Source organism: Ylistrum balloti, unplaced genomic scaffold (assembly GCF_031769215.1).
Source record: "Ylistrum balloti isolate Yb309-2 unplaced genomic scaffold, AGI_CSIRO_Ybal_v1 Utg370240, whole genome shotgun sequence".
Taxonomy (NCBI): Eukaryota; Metazoa; Mollusca; class Bivalvia; order Pectinida; family Pectinidae; genus Ylistrum; species Ylistrum balloti.
In genome coordinates this window covers 503,727-514,232 of record NW_026782195.1, presented here as the reverse complement: position 1 = coordinate 514,232, position 10,506 = coordinate 503,727, and the positions used below count along the sequence as shown (strand labels likewise).

Here is a 10,506-nt window from a genome sequence, read left to right as displayed (position 1 = left end):
TTTCAATACAAAACCATTTACTAATTAGAACAAAATAAATCGGGAATTGCTTTCAAACCGGGACTGCAGCCTTATGCTCGTTTACATACTCTGAAAGGAGTCTGTCGCATTTCATGGTATGTAAACGAAAATTAATCGGAAGCCTTATGCAGGGACTGGAATCAAGGTCCCGTGGAGGCTTATCTGGTGCTAGCTTTGTGTTAATCAATTGCGACGAGCTTTGAAAAATAACCGAAACCTAAGATATACGTCCATGTTTCAAACAATATGGAAAGGGTAATTGGATTGCTGAATACTAATTATTTTCAAAACACAAATTATTTGTGGTTTACATGGCGGATGTCGTCGACGAAGCAGAAGACGCTTACTCTTCCGGAACACGTGTTCTTATCCTCCTAGTACCTTTTCATGGGTCTCTGTGTAAATCTTTCTTTTTTTCATATATTCCCCTAGTTTTATGGAGTTTGCATTATAATTGTGTTGCCATGTTGGTATTTTCTTTGTGTTTTTTTGCAACACCATCCGGATTTGTTTCCAGCTTTTCGCCCCTAAACTTCTACCTTGCAACCCCAATATGCTTCACATGGTCTGTCTGTCACTCTCCAACATACACAGGACTTCACTTTTTTGCATGTAGAAATACAAAACAAACACAATCCGAGGAAAGGGTGGGATCGGAGTTGAAAATCATTAAAAAGGAGGGGAGATTTTTCAGTTTAAAAAATATGCACCCCTTTATCCTGAAATCCTGAATCGGCGCTTGACTTCACCACTACTTGTACACTTAAAAATAGTTCCAAAGTGGCACACTCGCCTTTAACCTTGAACCGGGGTTTGTTTGATTCCCCGATTGGACATGAAAAAGTATTCGATCGGTTGGTTTCCTCCCTCAGCAAGACCCCTCGCGCGTTTCCATTCGGGCCTGCAACGCTTCCATATTTCCCGTTTGGTTTTTCCCTTTGTTGCCTTTAACGTCATTGAATAGCCATTCGGAACGTCATATTTTAAGTTTTACCCATTAACTTGTTGTCTTTTATATCACCCTTCGGTGTAATAAGACGGTCTTTTACAAGACTAGTTTTCTGTCCAAACATTTAGAAATCAGACGTAAATCCTTGCAAAGTAAACATTTTCTTTATTAAGAATCGTGCACTCGAACACGATATGGGATTTTCACCGTATAGTCAACACATCAATGCGAAACTGTTTTTTAAAGTAATGAATAAGTTTTACAAGCTAATGAATAAAAGTTTAATGTCATTGCTAAATTAAAATTGAGATGGGTCTAACATTTAAATTGAACATTAAAATTCCTTCAAATCAACACTATTGACTAGGTTTAGTGCTGTATGTTTTTTGTGGTGATTGATGGTTGGTAATGTAGGAAAAGTAGATATAGATACGATATTTAAATACAGTAAGACATACAATTGCAAGAAACACAGCAAAAGCCAATAACTAGAAGTTAAGATTTTTTTTCAACAAGACATTGATAGTTGAATATTGTTCAATCTAACGAAACATTTTTACAAGTCCGTAATTCAAATTAGTGGCCCTCGGCACATGCTTGCCACATTCCGCTTCAGATTTTTTTTTGTACTTCAGGTAGTCTTCCGTGCAAACACTCTATTTCCCGTATCGAACTATACTAAAGAGATATAGACATTCTCAAATTTGAAAAAAAAAATCCTATGTTGAGATTGTTTTTTAAGGTGCATCATCTCCCGACACATAATTTAAACAAGGATAACGAATAGCTCACAAACGCTTCAGTAAAATATGCGGGGAATTATTGCTGGAAAGGTTAGCTTTTTGTCGTATTCATTGTTATCTCCACAATACCAAAATGTATTTACACAGGAAGCAAATCACATGCCACTATGTATGAATTGCTAGAATAGTATAACTGCTCATTGCCGACATGAACCACTGTAAGGACAATAAGCCTTCCCCACCATCAGTAAAGAACAGAGTATTTATGCCCGTTACGTCATATAGGAAGGTATATTTCTCTAATCGATCCATGATCCTTTACATTCGATACGAAATATCATTAATATACTGCGCAAATTCTATTCCGCCATCATACACAAAACACTTGTAAAATTTTGACGTTCCCGCTTTTTTCTCCACACACGCACACACACACCCACACACACGCACACACACACGCACACACGCGCACGCACACACATCTACACACACACGCCCTCACACACACAAACACACACACACACACACACACACATGGTTATTTACTCCGCGCTATCGTACACCTCCGAACCACTTTGTGTTTCTATAGCTTTCAACAGAACACTGATGTAGGCCCTGGTCAATGAATCGTCCCTGTAACAGATAAGATGTACACATCAACCACATGCACATCCTCATACTCTATTTATGTAATATTCATCATTATTTTTGTTGCTGTATCGTCTCTTATTTTTAGAACAAACATTTGCCTGGATTTCACATCGATTTTTTTATTCTTGTAAATTTTCAATGGTTTCCATGTAAACATATTCCCATTGTTAACACGTAGAAATCATCTACTGCGTACTCATGGTGACCGTGACGTCATACCGGAAGGAATAATTTCATAAGTTAGACATCTCGAAGCTTTTACGAAATTACATGTATGAAGGTTTCCATAATGACGTGATTGATCACAAGATAAAAACGATCAATATTCTACAAACGTCTAATTTGGAGATGTCACTTATCATAGTTATAGTAATCTACAGATATCTAGTGGGGTATGTTACTAACCCATCGTTGTAGTAATCTACAGATATCTAGTGGGGTATGTTACTAACCCATCGTTGTAGTAATCTACAGATATCTAGTGGTAGTATGTTACTACCCATACTTGTAGTAATCTACAGATATCTAGTGGTAGTATGTTACTACCCATACTTGTAGTAATCTACAGATATCTAGTGGTAGTATGTTACTAACCCATCGTTGTAGTAATCTACAGATATCTAGTGGTAGTATGTTACTACCCATACTTGTAGTAATCTACAGATATCTAGTGGTAGTATGTTACTAACCCATAGTTGTAGTAATCTACAGATATCTAGTGGTAGTATGTTACTAACCCATAGTTGTAGTAATCTACAGATATCTAGTGGTAGTATGTTACTAACCCATCGTTATAGTAATCTACAGATATCTAGTGGTAGTATGTTACTAACCCATCGTTGTAGTAATCTACAGATATCTAGTGGTAGTATGTTACTAACCCATCGTTGTAGTAATCTACAGATATCTAGTGGTAGTATGTTACTAACCATAGTTGTAGTAATCTACAGATATCTAGTGGTAGTATGTTACTAACCCATACTTGTAGTAATCTACAGATATCTAGTGGTAGTATGTTGCTAACCAATCGTTGTAGTAATCTACAGATATCTTGTGGTAGTATGTTACTACCCATAGTTGTAGTAATCTACAGATATCTAGTGGTAGTATGTTACTAACCCATCGTTGTAGTAATCTACAGATATCTAGTGGTAGTATGTTACTAACCCATCGTTATAGTAATCTACAGATATCTAGTGGTAGTATGTTACTAACCCATCGTTGTAGTAATCTACAGATATCTAGTGGTAGTATGTTGCTAACCCATCGTTGTAGTAATCTACAGATACCTTGTGGTAGTATGTTACTACCCATAGTTGTAGTAATCTACAGATATCTAGTGGTAGTATGTTACTAACCCATCGTTGTAGTAATCTACAGATATCTAGTGGTAGTATGTTACTAACCCATCGTTATAGTAATCTACAGATATCTAGTGGTAGTATGTTACTAACCCATCGTTGTAGTAATCTACAGATATCTAGTGGTAGTATGTTACTACCCATACTTGTAGTAATCTACAGATATCTAGTGGTAGTATGTTACTAACCCATCGTTGTAGTAATCTACAGATATCTAGTGGTAGTATGTTACTACCCATCGTTGTAGTAATCTACAGATATCTAGTGGTAGTATGTTACTAACCCATCGTTATAGTAATCTACAGATATCTAGTGGTAGTATGTTACTACCCATAATTGTAATAATCTACAGATATCTAGTGGTAATATGTTACTACCCATAGTTGCAGTAATCTACAGATATCTAGTGGTAGTATGTTACTACCCATAGTTGTAGTAATCTACAGATATCTAGTGAGGTATGTTACTAACCCATCGTTGTAGTAATCTACAGATATCTAGTGGTAGTATGTAACTTATCATGGTTGTAGTAATCTACAGATATCTAGTGAGGTATGTTACTAACCCATAGTTGTAGTAATCTACAGATATCTAGTGGGTTATGTTACTACCCATAGTTGTAGTAATCTACAGATATCTAGTGGTAGTATGTTACTACCCATAGTTGCAGTAATGTACAGATATCTAGTGGTAGTATGTTACTAACCAATAGTCGTAGTAATCTTCATATTCTGTATAGTCTGCACTGTAAGACTCTTCAAATAATGTATTGAGATTTTCATGAAAAATGATTTTTTCCTCGTGATTGTAAATGATTATTTCGACAGGAAATCTGAAATGACAGGGAAACAAATTATTATCATAAATCATATCTCACACAAAAAAATCTCAAAATACCTTTATGATGATTGTCATGAACCATGTATTGGACAAGTAAACTCAGCTAATTTTTTTGTCCATTTTAACGAAATGTATATTATGGATTTGTAGTATGTCTCCAGCCATTTGTTTAGATATTCACCGAGTTTCCACAGTCCTGATCTCGTTGAGATTTGCAAAGAAAATCAATTCCTAATCAGGTGGAATCAAATTGGTAAAGAAGATATCACCATTATATATACATCAACAACATTGATGAGTATTGTAATGATGAAAGTGTGGGTTACTTTTATCTAAAACACGCAGAGTAAAATTATATTGCTTTTTTTGACGACATAGTTTTCTTTTGATCACGTTGAGTTTTCTTCAGTCGCCTCAAATGCTTTAAATTTTAGGCCCTTAGCATCAGTGACGAGTCCTAGAAGGACGAACTCGCTGTATGATGTAGTTTAATTCGTGGTTTGGCTCCACTGTATATAACTCTCGAGAGCCAGTGTTGCCCTGGTAACGACCTGTATACTTACGAGTAGACTCGAGAGCCAGTGTTGCCCTGGTAACGACCTGTATATTTACGAGAAGACTCTGAGAGCCAGTGTTGCCCTGGTAACGACCTGTATACTTATGAGAAGACTCTGAGAGCCAGTGTTGCCCTGGTAACGACCTGTATACTTACGAGAAGACTCTGAGAGCCAGTGTTGCTCTGGTAACGACCTGTATACTTACGAGAAGACTCTGAGAGCCAGTGTTGCCCTGGTAACGACCTGTATACTTACGAGTAGACTCGAGAGCCAGTGTTGCCCTGGTAACGACCTGTATACATACGAGTAGACTCGAGAGCCAGTGTTGCCCTGGTAACGACCTGTATATTTACGAGAAGACTCTGAGAGCCAGTGTTGCCCTGGTAACGACCTGTATACTTACGAGAAAACTCTGAGAGCCAGTGTTGCCCTGGTAACGACCTGTATATTTACGAGAAGACTCTGAGAGCCAGTCTTGCTCGGGTAACTTACGAATAGACTCTAAGAGCAAGCGTGGCCCTGGTAACGATCTCCATATCTTCCGACTCCTGTTGACGATGGAGATCCTCCAGTAGTGTCCAGCTGCTAACGAAACGGTCCTTAAGGAGTCTGACGACGGACGGACTAGCGAGTGGACCCTCTCGCAAAGTCCGTCCAGAACCTATCATGATGGTATCATTATTCATATTAATTAGAATTGATGTGTAAGAGTAAACAAACAAAAACAAACAAGTCATTTCATAACTTCAAATAAAAGTTTTTTGGTAAAATCACGGAAATTTTAACCCGTCCCAAAACCAGTTTTGCTGCAATTGGATGCAAAGCCATATGTTTTTTTTTCTTAAATCAATAAAAACGTGAAAAAAATATAAAAATATTAAGTTTACTAAAGAAAAATATGTACCTCAGCAGGATTGATCATCTAAAGCGCCCCACAGTACGATGCTATGAACATGTTTTTTCTCTGTCGCTGCTCTAGAAAATGCCTCACTTATGTTGAAGTAATCGACCTAGATCACACCAAATATAGAAGTTACATAGAACAACGTTAGGAAACAGCAGCAATTAAGCTTGTAATGTTTTATATGCATTAGAAAAAAAAATTATTGGCACACTGACAAGTAAAACAAAATGAATAGTCATTCTGTAATACACAAATGTTCATGCATGGATTTCACTTAATGTTTATTGTTCAAAAAACAGAAATTAGGAAAAATAGTAATCATATGTACGAAAATCGATTCAACAATAATGTTAAGTTGGCATACTGCATTTCTTAAACAGTCTATCAGAACAGGTAACACAGAATTTGCCAAATTCCCAAATTTCATGTTATTGACGATGGTTTGCCTTCGTATTACAAGAAGTCAGATCTACCAATTAGAAATTTAAATAAGGAACATAGCAGACTCTTTTACACCAGCTACTTACTTCGACCTTAAAATACAGCACTATCAAATGATGCATGACAAAAAATTCCGATTCAGCTTACAACTTCGAAACTTTCAACAATCTCTTTGAAACTATTGTTATTTTTTACCCTCGTTCAACATTTTATTGATTTATAACTTTGAGTTTGAGTGAATTTTGTTTTTGACTTGTCGACATTATTTCACTATATTTGAGCGAGATCAAATTTTTACAGCAAGCTGGCACAATGATTTATCTGCGTAATTATATGACTCATACAACCTGGCGTGTCTGACCGCAACATTAATTTTTATGTGAGTGGTTTTTTTCCTATACAAATTCGTATATAGAAAATATGGCAAACCTGTTTAAATGGGAAAAAAGATTTCTGTAGTAGTTGTTCAGCGGTGTTTTGTGATATTTCTTGTTCCCACTGGATATGGGATATGTCCATACTAAATGTCTTATTACACAATACCAGAGGGAAAGTAGAAGACGGTTCAGGGGCAGATAACTCCATCTGCTTCATGTAACCTATCTCAACTGTCAATGTATCGCCTTGTCCCTCAGTGCCAGATTCAGAGGACCATTCCATATCTGAAGGAGTGAAAATGTTTGATATCTAGCATAAATAACATAGCCCTGTACAACTGATTGAATACCTCTTACTGTTAAATAACTAGACTATGCTGATCAACAATTTTTTAAAGAGTGAAACACTAACTGTCTACTGAGAGATAAGCCATACACATCAAGACCCTAATCAAACATCCGGACCCAGATTTGTGAGCTTTCCTCTCCAAGACGTCGGTATAAAACTATGGTTGTGAACTTTACTGAAACGTATTTCCTAGAAAATACGTCCAAATTAAAGAAGAAATATACGGAGGACGAAATCATAAAAATGAGTTTCTGGTTGGAAAACATCTTCTTCGAGTTTGGTGGTAAGATCTTCCAATAAATTATTAGCATACCTATGGTTACGGACTGTGCAGCTCTGCTGGTTGACTTGTTTTTGTTGTTGTTGTTGTCTTTTTTTCATACGCGACTGAATTTATGAAAAAGCTTATCAAAACGGGTAACAAAGACGTTGCAAAGTCGCTTAATTTCTCTTTCAGATATATTGATGACAACTTGTCTTTAATTATGAAGAAATTTATTGACCACGTCCATCGTATATACCTAGCTGAGTTGGAATTCAAAGACACAAACAAGGAGAGATTTTCCACTTCCAGATAGCAATATCCCTGTATCTCCAACCTATGGTGCTTACATGTCGCAGTTGATTCAATATTCTAAGGCCTGTTACCATTATAACGGTTTTCTATTTTTCTATTTCTTTATGCGATATGAAGCTGGGCGTATTAGATGATTGTTAGTTTGTCTGTTGATTCCGTTGTTGTATACACTGTTCTCATTTGGAAACGTGACATTACTTACTTGGATTGATCATGGTTTACCTGGCGGGTGTCGTCGATGAAGCCGAAGATGCTTACTCTTCCGCGACGCTAAGTCTTTTGTTCATATTTGTCCTAATTTTATTGACTTTAAGTTTGGATTATGATTATGTTGACATGTTGGTATTTTCTTCCCCTTTTGTACCTGTTGAGGGGTAATTTATCTAAATTCTTGGGTATAAATGAGGCGCTGTTGTAATGATTCTTGGATTACTTCGCATACTTTTTTATTTAATTATCATAAGGGCATCGAAAAGCAGTCGAATGCATTCACTGTACAGCTTTAAAACTTACCAACATTTAGTGATCTATCCGACGGAACAGCCAGATGGAACGAATCAACATGTGAACCGTCAGTTTCCATCACTAGTCGGCCGGAAAATTGAGACGGTGTGTACCAGAACGGCTGTTGGATGTTGTCATTTAGCTGGAATTCGGCATGAAATCTGCATGTAAAACAGACAAGTATTGATTATGGTGTGCGATTATGTAATCTACATAAGTTATACCTCCAACAACTAAGCCCCTGATGATATGTAAAATAATCTGCTGAAAGGCCATAATTGCGGACGTTAAGCCCGTTTAATAGACGTAAAGATTACTAATGAAGGGAGATAATTAAGTCACTAGGGAGGCATTAAATCCTGGGGAAATTCGCGAATGAAAATTGTCAAAATTTGAGAATTATTGGTAAAACAAAATTTTTAATGTTTTAATACAAATACATAATGTTAAATTTCGTTTACATCATGTTACCTACCGAAATGTGATGTCAAATTTAGATGCTGAACGCGCTCTAAGGACAGCGAATCCACCTCGCGGCTGAAACCTCGTCTGTAGGAATGGTCTCGAATGGAAGGAAGAGAGGAGACGTATTAGAACGGCCTGTAAACCATTCGTTTGAGGGGGCGAAGATTCTGGATGATAAAGACTCCAAACATGGCCGACCTCAATGTTCATGTTAGCGGGTAGGAAGGTTGATAGATCTCCCACATGGACTTCAAATTGGTCGATCTTAGGCTTTGTCCACGACAGCAGTGGCTCTAAGGCGGTGTCATTCTAAAATGATATTGTTACATTCTGATGATTTAACTTCAGGGTTATAATATCAACACGCCAGCGTGACGTCACCAAATGGCAATTAGAAAGTGATAAACGACACAGTAACAAGAGTTACTCCTCTTTATAACACATCAACAGAACTACACGTAAACAATAACAAGGGTAACTCCTCTTTATAACACATCAACCGAACTACACGTAAACAACAAGAGTTACTCCTCTTTATAACACATCAACAGAACTACACATAAACAATAACAAGAGTTACTCCTCTTTATAACACATCAACAGAACTACACGTAAACAATAACAAGGGTAACTCCTCTTTATAACACATCAACCGAACTACACGTAAACAACAAGAGTTACTCCTCTTTATAACACATCAACAGAACTACACATAAACAATAACAAGAGTTACTCCTCTTTATAACATATCAACAGAACTACACGTAAACAATAACAAGGGTTACTCCTCTTTATAACATATCAACAGAACTACACGTAAACAATAAGAGTTACTCCCCTTTATAACATATCAACCGAACTACACGTTAACAATGACAAGAGTTACTCCCTTTTATAACACATTAACAGAACTACACATAAACAATAACAAGAGTTACTCCTCTTTACTTTAAATTAACCGAACAACACGATTGCGAGTATCATGTAAACAGTTTTCACGAGTAAAACATCTAAGATAGCTTTTTCTACTTACCAACAGGTATTCCAGTTGGTCTAGTTCTGCAGATCTGAGTGTTTGGATGTCCAACGGAACAAATTCACTGCAGATGTGAAGATATTCCGCGCTAGCAACTCTTCTTGTTTTTTCATACGATGGCTGTCAGTAATATTAAATTGAATACATAATTACAAAGTTCACCTCATATTCTTTTTGCATTTATCATTAATGTAACCTTAGGGGCAGTATATATTTACATCAAATATATCGTGTTTATTTTCAACCAGCAAATGCACTCCGGTCAGAAGAAAAATATTCCAGACCTCTGCTTCAGCATGTAAAACAGATACTGTTCTTTGATAATTTTTTTATTCTTAGTTTGTTGTGATGCTGTAGAAAGCTGTTATATATAGACACATTTATTATAGATACAACACTGTACGTAAATGTACTTACTTTTTTTAAATGTGGAACTAGCGACCAGAATTCTGCCTTACTGATCTCACCATCCTTGTTAACATCAAAATGATCGAAGAGCTCAATTCCATACACAGGTTCGTCCGCAAAGTCCCCAGACGGGTAGTAAATAAACGATAAAACTGCTACCGAGAGAGAAACACTTAGCAAAACTTTATGACTTTTCAGCATAAGAATAACTTTTAAAAGTAGCGTTTTGATACCTTGGCCTGCCATCCTGGCGTACGTGACTTTAACATTATTGTGACTTTGTGTTCAGTGGATAGAGTCCTTATCAATTTTTGACCATTAAG

General features: G+C 36.6%; 1 pseudogene; it reads right to left on the bottom strand.

The window, feature by feature from the left end:
* Positions 1 to 2,255: 2,255 nt before the first annotated feature.
* LOC132552137 (selenoprotein N-like) lies at positions 2,256 to 10,429 on the bottom strand (annotated as a pseudogene).
* Positions 10,430 to 10,506: the final 77 nt, after the last annotated feature.